The sequence below is a fragment of the Battus philenor genome, unplaced genomic scaffold, assembly GCF_028537555.1.
Source record: "Battus philenor isolate CCGP_79_NKW_IND1 unplaced genomic scaffold, ilBatPhil1.0.hap1 SCAF_8, whole genome shotgun sequence".
NCBI lineage: Eukaryota > Metazoa > Arthropoda > Insecta > Lepidoptera > Papilionidae > Battus > Battus philenor.
Window position 1 is genome coordinate 15754944 of NW_027181748.1, and position 15396 is coordinate 15770339.

Genomic DNA, 15396 nt, shown 5'->3' on the forward strand with positions numbered 1-15396 from the left:
ATGAATTGTGGTGGTCACACATTCTGTATAAGGGTGCACGTTTACCGATATTTGTCCTAGCCGTTGATAAAAAAAGAGAGATGTAGAACGCGTTCTTGCTGCAGGAATTCGAAAGTTTACCTCGGACAACAGTTCCGAACAGTTAACATTGCCACCACAAATATTCTTAAATGTAGTGGCGTCTATTTTTCTCATTATATACTTGAGTAGACATCTAGCAAGGTGTCCTTAATGGCTATTTCAGTAAATAATTTGTAAAACTTACTGTATCCTAGTTGAAGAGAAGCATTGGTTAGTGTTATTGGGAAGTCACGAGATGCGGGTGATTTTTGAGGCACGCCTGTGACTTTTTTTATTAATATTAGAATCTATATTCCGTGGACATTAGCTTTCATGTCTTTGTTCTTATGTTCAATATTTCCGATATAATTTTTTCTTACATTTTTGAATGTTAAAGTGTTTACTAAGTCTCTTAACATATTTTAAGGACGTTCTAACAATTAACATTTTTAAAATTAAGTTTCGTGTGACCACTTCCTTGTTACTATTCTATATTGCCATCCACTAAATACAGTTTTTATGTGTCAGCCACACGCATATGCCTTTTTTGTTTATACGTCAAATGTTTATTATGTAGAACACGTGCTTTTAATTACTCTGTGTTTTCTCCAGCATTGTTTAACCTTTTGTTCTTGTGTAAACAAATTCAAATTGTGTTATTATTGTTTTATACAGGATGAATATAAGGCTTGATGTAGAATTTATATAATGCCAATTTATACATAGTAGGCCTAATACAAAAATAAATAGTTTCAGAAATAGTAACGAAATGAAAATTTAGTAAGAAAAAATGTGTTCAAAATTTGTATTATTACGCTATAAAATTGATTATTGTTTAGTATATACTACTGTAGATCTTATTTTGTCAATGTTAGCCAATTGTATTCAAGTAGAAAAAGTAGATGAACATATTTTAGAGTGATCACTGTATACAGAGAGATAGGAAATATATGTAAAAACTTTCTACACGTGTAAATGTGTATAATAAGTGTTTTATAGTAAGAATAATTTACCGCAAAACATATCATGCACGTCAATGTGTTGAATAGCAGGTTTATGTTCTCCCCTACCCTACTTTCGAGAAGTGGTCTCACCTCACCTCTGAAGCCTCCAGAGACCGCTAGATAGAGAACAACAATGATTTATGAAATGTTTTTTTACGGCGATAAATAGTTGTTTTAGGCCTCGGGGTGGGTCGCGTTCATTTTTCCGAAGGTGGATATTGCTTGCCTTTTTTTCGCTGATAAAGAAATGACGAATGAAGTACATGTGGCACGGTTATGGGAGTAGATTTATGGGGTGATTTATTATTGTTTCCGGCGCGCGGTTAAATTGCAATCTATGGGGTTTTAAGGAAGCGAAAAGGTATTTCTATCGACGTCACTTTCGTTTGAGGGGAGATAGGGGGCCGTGTTTTGTGTACTGTTTATATAACAATTATTCTGAGATAATGTTCAAAAAGTTTCTATTTTTAGATTTACAAACATTGTCAAAGAAACAGCAAGACCGCCCTTCGGATTTTATTAAATATTTATTTTTAAACTATATATAATAATATAAAAACACTGACTTTTTTTCGTCTGTTTTTCTCGAATCTAACATATTTATCATCCGAATGCCTCATCGAAAGATATATATATATATATCTTTCGATGAGGTATGATTTATATATATATATATATATATATATATATATATATATATATATATATTTATATATATATTATAAATTGATATTAATACTGCCAACTCAGAGGCTTTCAAAGCCTTATCTAAACTGTAGAAAAAAATATGTACTGAATCGTATTTCGAATAAAGAATGTTCGAATTCATCGGGTGAGATTTTCGTTATATGATATTTTTAATTCATAAACGTAACGTATATACATAATTTAAAGGTATTTTATTATATTTTTAAGCAAGTAAACGACTCTAAATATATATATATACAAATGTATGTGAGTTCTCCACGCGTTATTGTCATAGATAAGTTGTAGATAAGTATTATAAAGTCAGCGATGTGATGACTAGAAGGTTTTTACAAAAAAGACACTTGATAACTTGTTCATTGTATGTTATAATAGGAGTAATTAATAATTAATGGTTGAATATACAATATAGATAATGTTAAGTTAGGGGAAGGGTGCTTGTTAAAAAGTTACGCGAGTAAGCCACCGCTCCTCAGCGGCTACGAACAATAGCGCGAGGTGAGTTACACAGGGTGTTATAATTTTAAATATTTATTTTATTGTCTCATATTTTTCGTTATTTGATATAAAATAAAATAAAATTGGGCTTCCACCTATTAACACCCATTTCAAAACATATTCCTCCCCATAATATTTATGTGATGATATATGGTGATGATAATAGCCATGATTGACAGGCGAGTTGGCAATCGCAGAGGAATGAAGCAGAGGTCGCTGCTGCGCATTCTCTTGAAAATTATTTGTGAAGAGTGACAGTCATATATAATTAATGCACAAAGTGAGAATTATATAAGATTAGCTAGAAATCGAACCCGGGACCTACTCCCAACTTATCTGTAATGACATCTGTCAACTTATAATAAACCTACAAGGGTTCTATATGCGTACTGATTTGAAAATAACCCGCAATACAATTAGAATTTTTTTATGATCGCTTAAGAAATTCCTACATTATACTCAATTTTACTTTTTTGAATAGTTTTTGATATATGACCTTTTAAAATTAACTTGTGATTTTATTGTTAAAGTAGATATATTTGAACACAGTGTCAGTTATTTTGAAGTCTTAAGAAATAAAATAGTAATGAAATAAAGCTTGCTTGTTTTTCTAGTACTAACCTTGTGTAAATTATTACTTTTATTACATATACGATACATTATTTATGTCCGAGTTAAGCGTGTTTTTGTCAAATGTTAAATTTTGTCAAACGTGTCAAATCTCGATTGGTCGATGATTCTTCGCGACCTGTTTGCCAAAAATTTGACTCATATCGTTTCGCAACTACCGTAATTTATATATATATATACATCAACGTGTATATATATATTTTTATATATATATATATATATATATACACATATACATATATGTAAAAGTATATTGACTTTGTTTAGTTTTAAGTTTTATTTCATCAAAATTATCTATAACAGAAATAACTATATTTACATATGTACCACTTATATAGCCCTTTGCAGTAAATAAATTTACAAATATAGTCAAAAGTAGCACGAAACCGTGTATATTTATGACGTATATTGAAATAGAACATGAAATTTCTGTATCTTAAAATAAGGTATATACTATGTTATTAACAAAGTGTATCCAATTAATGGAACAGCCTGTATATACAAATAGGTAACAACCTTAAGTAAGCATGTTTTGTCTCTTAGTTAAGTCTTCGCTCGCGGTGATCCGTTAGAAGTGCCCCCCTAACGACCTCCCCCCCTTGCCTTTCCTGTCACTTGTGACATCAAACGTGCTCCATAGTGACAGGAAGTCAACCGCCTATTGTAGAATTTCTTGACACTTAAGCGATTCGGTAACGGAGAAGACTTCCGAAAAGTTTTCGCTTACGAGCGCCGTGATGATTTAATTGTTGTCCGATATGGGGTAGACAGAGTAAGAAGTTGTTATATTGTTGGCTGTTTCAGAAGGAAAATATTAAAGACATCGCTACACTCTGGATCAACCTATAACGCAACCTTGGTGGCATATTCATGTTGATACACCACATCTCCGTAATTAAAAAAATAGGTAGGAAGGTAGAAAGGTAGGAAGGTAGGAAGGTAGGAAGGTAGGAAGGTAGGAAGGTAGGAAGGTAGGAAGGTAGGAAGGTAGGAAGGTAGGAAGGTAGGAAGGTAGGAAGGTAGGAAGGTAGGAAGGTAGGAAGGTAGGAAGGTAGGAAGGTAGGAAGGTAGGAAGGTAGGAAGGTAGGAAGGTAGGAAGGTAGGAAGGTAGGAAGGTAGGAAGGTAGCAAGGTAGGAAGGTAGGAAGGTAGAAAGGTAGGAAGATAGGAAGGTAGGAAGATAGGAAGGTAGGAAGGTAGGAAGGTAGGAAGGTAGAAAGGTAGGACGGTAGGAATGTAGGACGGTAGGAAGGTAGGACGGTAGGAATGTAGGACGGTAGGAAGGTAGGACGGTAGGAATGTAGGACGGTAGGAAGGTAGGAAGGTAGGAAGGAAGTTATTTTTCAACCTAAGCTTTAACTTTTATAATAAGTTCATATTTGGTCTGCACAAATATTACTTTGTTTTTGAATTTTCGTAATAAGCTCAACTGGTTGCCAGTTGCCCTTTCTGTAATACCCGCATCTTTTCCCTTCTCTGTAGTATTTTATTTACTTCCTCTTACCTTAAATTTACATTTCTTTTCTCAGATGACTCACATTGTAAGTTGCTTAGATCATCGGAGAACTTGAAATTGATTACGCCTACTCATTCTACATATTTATAGAGAAATCTTTGACTGTTATTGCTGTCAGGTTATGGAATAAGCTACCAGAACCAATTAGATGCACTAAATCGCTGTCAACTTTTAAAAAGATGGTAAAAGAGCAATTCCTTCGCCTCTAAAATAGGAAATTGTAGCATTGTTGTAGCATTTGTTAGTTATTTGCTTTTATGTTGTACCTATTTAAATATATTAAAAACATATATGTACGTGTGTATAATAAAGTATGTATTTGTATATTAACACGATAAAATGCCGTCTCCTTCATGTCTCTCATCTCTGTCCAAAGGTTGTATGCTAGACATCGCTTTGAGCGATAAGACTGCATTTTGTACATTTATATAAATTGTCTCATTTTTTTAGTTATTATTAGTAGTGTACAATAATGTGTAAATAAATAAATAGGACTGTATATAACATTTGCCAAGCGACATATTCATTTTCTCGCTAGGCGATAAATGAAGCAAGCTATTAATTAGTGTTTAAATTTAGTCTCGCTGTTCGATTTCGTGAACGCAGACCGTGTTTAATTTCTCAATTCACTTCTTTTTAAGTGTTGCTAATTGTGTTTATTGGGTACCATAGCAACGGATTGCAGCATTCAATTTGTACGATTGGATAGGGTTAGATACTTCATTAGTACATATTGTTGTATTTTTGGGTTATCATTTTGTAGTTACAAATTTGGACTACAAAATCATTTTATCCTAACATTTCCTGTGAGCTTTCGTATTGTATATGGATATACAGATAAGAAATAGTATTAAACGTAGAATTCACATATAAGTATTGATTAATAAAAACATGTAAATAGCTTAAGAAAATAACAAGTATAATATAAATAAGAGTTAATACTATAGGGATATTAGAAAAAAGGCAAAATCATTAGAAACTTAACTTGTAACAGAGCCGACGGTGGGGGGTTTTAGTCAGTAAAAGTCTGACACTGCCTGGGCCCTCTATTCCCAGACGTCCATTTGAGGATTTCCCCCTCCGTCTAGAAATTGTAATTTAGAAATAAAAGGCTCTTACTATGTTAGAGGAAAACCTTGTAAGAACTAAAAAAAAAACCTTTCCTGTGTCATGCTCCACCTTAGCCTTTTTTAAAATTACGCCCCCTATGTAATATAAGTAACTCTTATATTAAAGCGTAAGTGTTAAACTCGTATCGAGTCCACTTTCGAAATGTCCACCTGTGGGGCGTGCGTCCACGGGAAACATTGATATAGGTACTGTTGACTTAAACCACTTTTTTTTTTCAAAAAAAGTCGTTTTCTGTCTAAAGCCATAAATAAATACAACAATTTCCGTATTTTGCTTCAATTTAACTAGATTAATGAATTTTTAATACCATTTGTGTATGAAGTGGCAGACGCGCCCATCGCTCATGCAACCGATGGCCGCTTGGACCGAATGGTACTCGAGTGGCGACCACGAGCCGGTAGGCGCGGCGTGGGCAGGTCCCCCACTAGGTGGACAAACGATATCGTTAAGGTTGCCAGAAGTCGTTGGATGCGGGCAGGGATGCCCTACAGTGGGCATCCATCATTTAACAAGATGGTAATAATAAACATGTAACTGCCTCGACATTATTACTGATGTCAAAAGCGATTGGTCTGTCGCAGTTCAATAGAACACATTAATAATTATAGTGTTCTCACTACTGATCATCTTATTTATTGCTTTTATATCTGAAATTAAACTTAAAGTTTTCTTATGGTTGAATTTATATAAATACTAGCTGATCCCGCAAACGTTGTTTTGCAAAAAAAATATTTTTAATTTTCAATTTAAAAATAAGGGTTGATCGTAGAGGGGTGAAAATTTAGGTTTGGATGTATTTTTGTGTGTTGTATCATAAAAAAATAAAAACCAAAAATTTCGTTAAAAAAATAAAAAAAATTTTTAAGGGTGAACAACCCTTATTATCACTTAGGGGTATGAAAAATAGATAGTAGCCGATTCTCAGATCTACTGAATACGCATATTAAATTTGGTAAAAATCAGTCAAGCCGTTTCAGAGGAGTTCAAGTTCGAACACCGTGACACGAGAATTTTATATATTAGATATAACTGATAGAACTGGTGACTTTGTTTCTTTTGCTTATCTTCTCATCTCTGAATTGATTCCACAGCGAAGCTTCTGAAGGTACAGATAAAATTAATTTATTTATCTTTGTAACTTTTAACAGAATCCATTGATCGTCAATTGATTGTTTATTTTTTAAACTATATTATTATTGACTCTATTCTGTTTCACGTGGTGTAATATTTCTATAGAAGAAGCAGGAAGAAACTCAGCGATAATAAATCTTTTAATAAAGTTTATCAATACAGATTTATACATTTTCACTTTATCAGATATGGCCTAAATGAAATCAAAATAATCAAGCGACATTACTGCCAAGAATTCCTGTCATTTGAATATTCGTTTATTGGATAACGTTTTGAATTTTGCAATATTGTTTTGAATAATTATGTTAAAAATTTGTGGATAGTTACATTTTTATACAAATTTGCTACACTGCTACATAATGGTAGCGTAGAAGGAAAAATCTAATTTGCATATCACTCATCTTAATTAGAACATAAAACCAATTTACTGAAATACCATAACAAAATCTGAGAAGAATTATTGCCAATCAATTTTTTTTTAATTACACTAAAAATGCAACTAATCAATTTTTCGGATGTCATTAACAGGTTGTTTGTAATGTATGAAATTTTAAATCGATACTGTTGTATCGCTAAGGGCTAACAAGTGAATTGTTTTGACTTTTGATATCAATGGCTAATTAAAAAATACATCATCATTATCGTTTTAGTCGCAGAACGTTCACAACTGTCCAGTAGAATGATTTAAAAATGGCTCCGCCTCTTTGGAGAGCTCACATTTGCTCAACGAGTCATGAGATTTCTCTAGGACATCGAATCAATACAACTTACAAGTTGACGCTGCAATTTGCAGGTTACTTAGGCACAAGATGGCTGTTAGATCTTTAAAGCTCTATGAGAAAGGACACCAGGAAATCGCAGCGTGGGATGTCTGCCCACAAGGTGTACAGCCTACTTCATAAACATACCTTACAAAGTGTCCAAACGTACAAATTTATGAGCAGTCATATCTCAGCGGTAGAGGGCTGAAACTTGTGGTCGTAAGTCGCGGGTTCGATTCCGGGGATACAGTCTTATATATGATTCACACTGTGCTATATTTATGTAAGATTGCTACTGCACACAAACACATTTCCAGAAGATGGACAGCAGCATCCTTGCGTACTATAATACCACACTACATTTTCAAACCCACCTGCCTAGCGTGACGATGGTATATCCTCCGATAGATATCTTTGGATTAGGTCTACTCCTTACAATGAGTGTCTATGAGCTGAGACGAGACGCGACTAAATTTAATTGCGAAACGTACCTCTTAATCTGGTAAAAGGCTACATAGTTTTATTTAGGTAAATAATTAATGTGATGACCTAAAACCAAGCTTGTAAGAGATCTGTTGAGATTTATTGCAATAAAACAATTAAACTTAGTCTGTTCTAAACTTAAACTGTCCGTCTATAAATGTTACTGGAAAAATATCAAACTACAATAACAAAAAGAAACACAACTCAATTATACTACAAATATATTTCATGCAACACTATAATTATATGAGTATTTCGAACACTGTCTTTAGCCTTTCAATAAAAGTTGTATTGGTAAGTGTTGCATGTATTTCGGATTTGCTTTGTAATTTACCGAATATGGTGAAAGCAAGGAATATATTCATACTAAATTTGTATATGGTCAACACAGAAGCTATGGGCATATTAGCCAAATTTCTCTATAACTTTCGTAATAAAATCCAAAGTAATAAATAACAATAAAAACATTTTGTACACATAATACACATAACATAAAATAAATAAAAAAATAATAGTAAAAACAAAAAAAAATTATGGTGACGATTTAATTCAAAGTAAAAAACTGATCTAATAATAATAAAGTACGATGTTAAAACAAAAGGGTAAATACGTAGTGGCCGTGTGTGAGTGCATTGTGACTGCATCAGTGTGAGTATGTGCATTTGAGATGCGCGAAATGCGGACGCTGGTCTTCTATAGGTCGGCTATGTTCATTGCGTACAGTCAAGTTTCTTTTGTTTAATACATACTAACTGTCCCTCATCAAAACGCACATAATATAAAATAATATCTCAGTTTCACATTAACCACTGCTTGCCATTAATTAGTTCAAATTAAAGTTCATTTAAAAAATCAAATTTGTGACAATGGTCAGTCGAATTCAAATCAACTGGACAGCGTTTGGAAAACTATGAAATCGGTTACCATCCAATATACCTCAAATAAAAGCCTGCGACCATCAACACGTGTTACAACTAAAAACTTACAATATTTAAAATTGGGCTCTCGCTCTTGGCCTCATTAGCAAGTTCATTGTCGCTTAACGAGTCCCGGAGAACCTTTTCATGTTCGGGATTTTTTTAGATCGAATCAAGAGTTAAGAGATTATCAAGTAGTAATGGCGATGAGCAGGTTCCGTATAGTGCAGTTTCGAAATGGAGACAGACCGAAAGAAACAGCGTAGGATCTTGCCACACAAGAACAGATGAGTTTTCCAGTAAGCCTTGGATAAAGGCCGCTCCCAACCAATTTTATTGGAAATTTATAGTGAATGCCCACGTCTAGCGGTGGACGTCTTATTGCTGAAATGATGATGAAAATGATTAAAAAAGTGTAATCAAACTTTCATATATAAGTTGTCGGAGATGCTGCGCTCGAAGTTGTAGACGAATTTATATTTCTGGCACAAACCATCCAGCTTGTTACGTCCAACTAAGAGAAAGAGATCACTCACCGAATCGATCTCGGATGGGCAGCTTTCGTGAAGTTGCGAAACCACACAAAATACCGCAAAGTCTGAAGACGAATGTCTTTGACCAATGTGTGTTGTCGGTGATGACACTTATGACGGGCCTCATAGATAGGCTTACGGTCACCAGAGAAAAATAGAGGGCTATGCTCGGAGTTTCGCCGGGAGGTCAAATCAATAATGAGGAGATTCGTAGAAACGTTTGTAGAAACCAAAATCACCGACGTCGCTTGAAGAATTGCTCGTCTGAAGTTGTCGTTGGATCTAAAGGTTCTCGATTGCGCGAGCGATCCTTGGTAAAAGCCTAAGTCTTGCAAGTAAAGTATTGCACTTCACTTGCAAGACTTAGGCTTGAAAGAATTTAGACTTTAGACTTTGACTGAAAAGATGGAAAAGTAGATATAAGTAACATTTATTTTATATCTTAAGTTTGCTCACCTGATTGACTCGCAAGTCGTTACGATTTTCGATACTGTCTTACATCTTACATTGTCAGTTATCTCACATGCATTTTTAATTATGATGATATCTTTAATCGATTACCGAGCGAAAAATTATCTGTAATTGCTTATTACCTATGTAATACCCAATTAAAATAAAAATAATTACGAAAGCTACGGATATATATACGCGATATCCGTAAGATATTAAAGGATGTTCAACATGAAGGCAACAATTTTAGCCCTAGTCGCATTGGCTGGAGTTTGCTTCGCCGATATGGGACATCCTGTACCTGTTCACAACAGCTTTCCTATTTCAAGTAAGACCTAATTATGAATTGTATTTATAATTTTATATTTTAATTAAATATTCATTTACCATATTAGCCCAATATAAAATCTATCGAATCAGAAATGACAAAATTCGTGGACGACGAAAGTAACCTAACGAATAGGCAAATTCAAATGACAGTGGGATAGCATGCATAGCATAGCATGTAGGATAAATAGCCGCTAGAGCCTTAAGGTTCTGTTGTGGAGACCACCGATCAGCAAAAGCCATGTAGGACACCCACCCACGAGATGTTGATAAGCATGTTGAGAGAAGCAGAATGATTGTCGCTTCCAAATAGGCTTATTGTAAAACTTCGAGGGGGTAATATATATAGAAATAGACATCCAACGTCTGAAATGATGATTACGGTGATGAATCATTTTTGTCCCTGATGTGATGAGTTTAAAGATGGCACTATACTATTGTGAACAGGCAATTTTAATCATCATTAGTTAAGAGTTTATTGTACACGTGAAAAAATACGTAGATTAATCATAACTAAAAATGTACAATTGTCTTATCAGAAATGAAAATTTCTTTAAAGACGAGCATATTAGGCTAATTAAAGGACGAATATTGCGTAGTCGTGGACACAACACTGGCTAAAAATACTTCATACATTCATGACAGTCGATAGACTTCCACTGTAAGGAATATGCCTCCCCCAAAGATCGCCAATGTCTGGTTTTGCACTGCCAGATTTCCTGTGACCTTATTTATAACACTTTCTGTCTTAAAATAACTTATTATCTTACCAGGAAGAAGGACGAAGCATTTATTTATTAAATTTATTCCAGCACCGTTCCATATGGCTCCATGTTCATCTCCCGAGCAATGCAAAGATAGCTGCGACCGAATGTGTCCGAACGCGAATGTCGCCAACTGTATCAATGGACAATGCAACTGCGGCATTTAATCGACTCTGCGTGTAATCACCACTGTACATACCTGACAGAATGAAAGCATTATTTGCTTTCTCAGATCGCGTACGACTGATTCGTTTGTTTTATTAGTTCCAAATAAAATAAACGTGCTATATATTTCATAGTTTTGTCATTGACTAAATATTTTTTGTTATAAGTATAATATATTAATAATAAATGAAACTTCCTTATTTATTTTACAATAAACAATATGTAGGAATACATCATCGTCATTGTTAATATAGTCATCATTTTGTCTAGTAATGATCATAGATCTTTTACGATACGTTCTACCATATTGTCCTCATGTTTTACAGTTGTACAGTTCTACACACTTTCTTCACACTATCTACTTCATCCCTGTTCGTATCGTTTATCTTATACACTACCTTTCCTTCAAGGTCTTTCCACCGGCGTATAAGTTTTATACACACAGCCGATAGATGCGGAAACCGGTATTTCGATGCTCGAATGCAACGATTTCCCTCAACCTTTATTGTGTCGTTGGCCCACTTAGTGCTGGAGGTGGTGGTGAGGGAAATTTTCACAGGAATATCACCAATTATATATCTTAAATGTATTAATAATTCTGATGATGAGATGTATAACGTAATTTTCCTTCATCCGTTACGTCATATTTTTCTAGTAAGCATAAGGATAGAGTCCTTGTCGAAGGCTAGAGGTTAAAGACATTATTTTAAGGAGTCGTGGTATGAGGCTCACCCTTGCTAGGAGACGAAGCGTAGTAGACTCCCCGCTAGGCACCACGCGTGGTTAAATGTCACGATTATTTCTGAAAGGTACACCTTGTTTATTTTTATGAGATGGTTGAAACTCAGACAAAGATGGAAATGGCTATGATCGAAGCTTGGCTACGAGAACGAATAATAAATAAGAGGATCTACAAATGAATCAAGGTCACCGACGTAGCTCGAAGAATTTCTCTTCTTCTGTTCGAAGTGGCAGTAACCGAAACGTTCTCGTGTGGTGAGCCGGTAAACGCGTTACAAGTATCCCCTCTGCTAGGTAAATCGATGACTTTGGGAATGTCACGGAAAATTTCTGGATGCGGGTCGCGTAAGATTCGTCATCATGGCGATTTTTCAGGATGCCTACGCCTTTCAGAGAGTGTCTATCGGCTAAAATGTTCGAGTCGTGGAGTTAAGAGAAGGGTATGATCTATCATCCTCCCGTATCCAGTTCTCCACTGCGTATGGAGCTCTGATGGATAGAGAAAGAGATTTATTAAAATAAACAATAAGAACTTTTCGTATTCAGTTACGCTTAAATATCGCATTACAAGGCAGGCGAGTTGATAACGAACCGTTACGAATGCTGATGGCCGAAGCGTTTAAATACAGCTCGCAAAGCTCAGCCGGCACACTCGTCGCCCAGGCAGCAGACATGAAGTTCCTCGTGTTCCTCACCGCTCTATTGGCAGCCGCGTTCGCTTACGACAACAATGCGGACGTGTTGCGGGGGCAACCGCACTCTGTCTCCTTGATTAAAGGTAACGATTGTCTTTTTTAATCTAATGTTTCTATAGATGTTATAGATCAGAACAATCCTTTGGGCTACTGAATTTCAAAATAGTCGAGGATTTTTTTTCTGCAACTAGTTGACCTGATCCTGTGATTTTAATGCAACAAATATTAGTCAAACTCCAAGTTAATGATCGTAGATTTGTTGCTGAGGGTCGTGACCGAATGCTTCCATACGGAAGGTTTCCAAGGAAATTATTAAGCGATGTGTTAAGGCTAGCTCCTCTGGGTTCCAGTAGCCGCTTCGTAACTAAGTGATCGGGTTACTACTACTGCTACTTAATTGCCGTTCGATGATCGGGGTCAACTGTTTTACTTCCTGGTTTATTCTCCTCCCGACCAACCATCATCATTTTGCATTTGTGTATTGGTTCTGTATGCCTTTTATGATAACCCAGGAAGAGCGGGAATGGTTTTGTTCTTCAAGTCGGGCCCGGACTCTTAGTGCCACCATTTGTAAGAAGTTAATTTTTATAAATACTTTACAGATCCTGCTGAGACAATTCCATGCCGATCAGATGCGGACTGCAGATCTCCGTGCTTATGGAACTGCGTTTATTCTGAAAGTTCTATTTGCTACAATAATATCTGCTTCTGCCTCGCTTCAGCATCATAAGCTTTAGTCAAATTATCATTTGGCAAAACATAAAATAAAAAATGATAAATAATTCCCCTGTGTTTTTTTTTTCATTTAATTTTTAAGTTAGAATTTTTATTTCAATGACTTTAAGATATTGCGATGTACGATCAAAGGCACCAGGTATTCCCAGGCATTATACACTGGGTTTGAATTTTACGTACATTCTGGTCACGTAGTTACGAGAACCTTTTTTTTTTTTTTTTTTTTTTTTTTTTTTTATGACCCCCGCTATTGGGGGCCTCTCGTACCCCTATCTTGAGTGGGACAGGGACTTAATCTTTTAATATAATTTTTTCACAGAATTTTTATTGTCTTTCTCTTCTATCGTTCTTCACATAATCTTTCAGTCTTGTCTATCTTTCATGTTACATTTCGTCTTTCTTTCTCATTCGCTCTATTCGTCTGACATTCTTCCCTTTTTTCTCCTTTTTACATTTATAATTTTAATTTTATTTAACATTGTTTAACATTGATCTTATACTATTATTTTACATTTTTGTTCTTCTAGCTTTTTATTTTGTTTTATATTTTTTACACAATGTTTGTTTTGTTTCTGTCGATGGCTTTTTTTGCGATTTCTCGACATCGGGATAAAAATGTCTTTTTATTTTCGCCACTGATCAGGGAGGGTATTGTCTCCTCCCTGACTTGAATTCCAGACCGGCACTCGAAGCCGAACCGGAGTCCCCCGAATGCGGGACACCGGGCCACAAGGTGGATCACGGTCTGGTCCACGCCCGGTTCACAGAAGCACGAGGGGTCCTCCTTGAGCTTAAACCTATGAAGGTACTCAGAGAACTCCCCGTGCCTCGTGAAGAGCTGGGCCGAGACCGCGTCCACCTCGATGCTGCGGAGCACGCGGTAGGCTGAGACGGCGTCCGGGAAAAACATCCTCGTTACCGAAGCCGTCGTTCCTTCCACATACCTCCTGTTCCATTCGTCGAGCGACTCCAGTCTCAGTTGCCGCTTGACGCGCCGAGAGAAACTTGCCGCGAGAAACGACCACCATAAAAAATAAAGCGAAACACCATGAGAAAGTATGCACTATCGCAGGATCAAATGTCCAGTAGGAGACATAGAACAATTCGCGTGGAATCCGTGAGATGCATTAAAGCCCTCGCATTTACTTTGAGAGAGGGCTTAGGTACCTCATTTTTGATTCGGAGAGGGGGGTGAGAATTTTCTGGATAGTAACAGGATGTACCTTTCGTTCCTACCAAAAACCTTCTTAGTGGTCGTCCTCGGTACCTTTGGGGAACTGCTAGATTTACAACGGAACTTACAAGTGCCACTCAGTACTGTGCCAAGACACTTGAGGTGGGGAGGGAGGAAGCTGAGCCTCCCCCAGCAGGTTTGTGTACCTGCATTACATTTCAGCACTGAGTTGTAGCTCTTTTAATCAAGTTTATATCAAGTTTAAGTCGCGTGACTGAGCGGGAAAATGTTTCATGTTCATTAAAACATGTCTCAAGATAAATAGTTTCCGCCTCTGCTAAATCAGAACTTATTTTCAGCTGGTCTTCAGTAGAAGAACGAATTCTTTTTTAAGACAAAAATAAACTCGTCATCTATATTAAAAGTGAAGTATATCACAGCCAAAATTTGTATGTTTGATTCAAATCCCTATTACCATTTTACAAATAATATCTCAATGGAAATATAACGTACTAATAACTGATAGAAATATTTTATTAAAAGAAATGACACTTTGAAGTAAAAGATAAAGATTGTCAACATCTTACAGCTCATCAGTTTTTTCTGTCTAACGCCAGTCGGAGACTTTCTTCATCCAATCAGGTCTAACTGAAAATATTTCAAGTCATGTACCAAGCAGAAATGTTTTTCATGATAGGTTATGATCGTCAAACTTTTTTATGCTCAAAAATAAAATAAATGGAATAAACCAGATAGGAGATGTTATACAAAAGATACTAAAAAACTGTATTGTGATATATAGAGTAAGAAAGGTGGTGTGTATTAAGAGATAAATAAGCAAGGAAAATGTAAGATATTGGGAAGAAAAATAGATGATGAATGAATAAACTGATAAAGGAGGATCTCAATTTTTTCTACTTTTGCCACTGTTCTAGGTGAATATTTCCCCATATGCTACCTTCTCAGGGAAGACCTAG

At 35.7% G+C, this 15396-nt stretch overlaps 1 long non-coding RNA gene across 1 annotated transcript; it reads left to right on the forward strand.

Moving 5' to 3' along the window:
• Positions 1-12472: 12472 nt before the first annotated feature.
• On the forward strand, positions 12473-13294 carry LOC137931772 (uncharacterized). The gene is made up of 2 exons (XR_011109056.1): positions 12473-12593; positions 13113-13294. It is a non-coding gene; the product is annotated as an uncharacterized lncRNA (long non-coding RNA).
• Positions 13295-15396: the final 2102 nt, after the last annotated feature.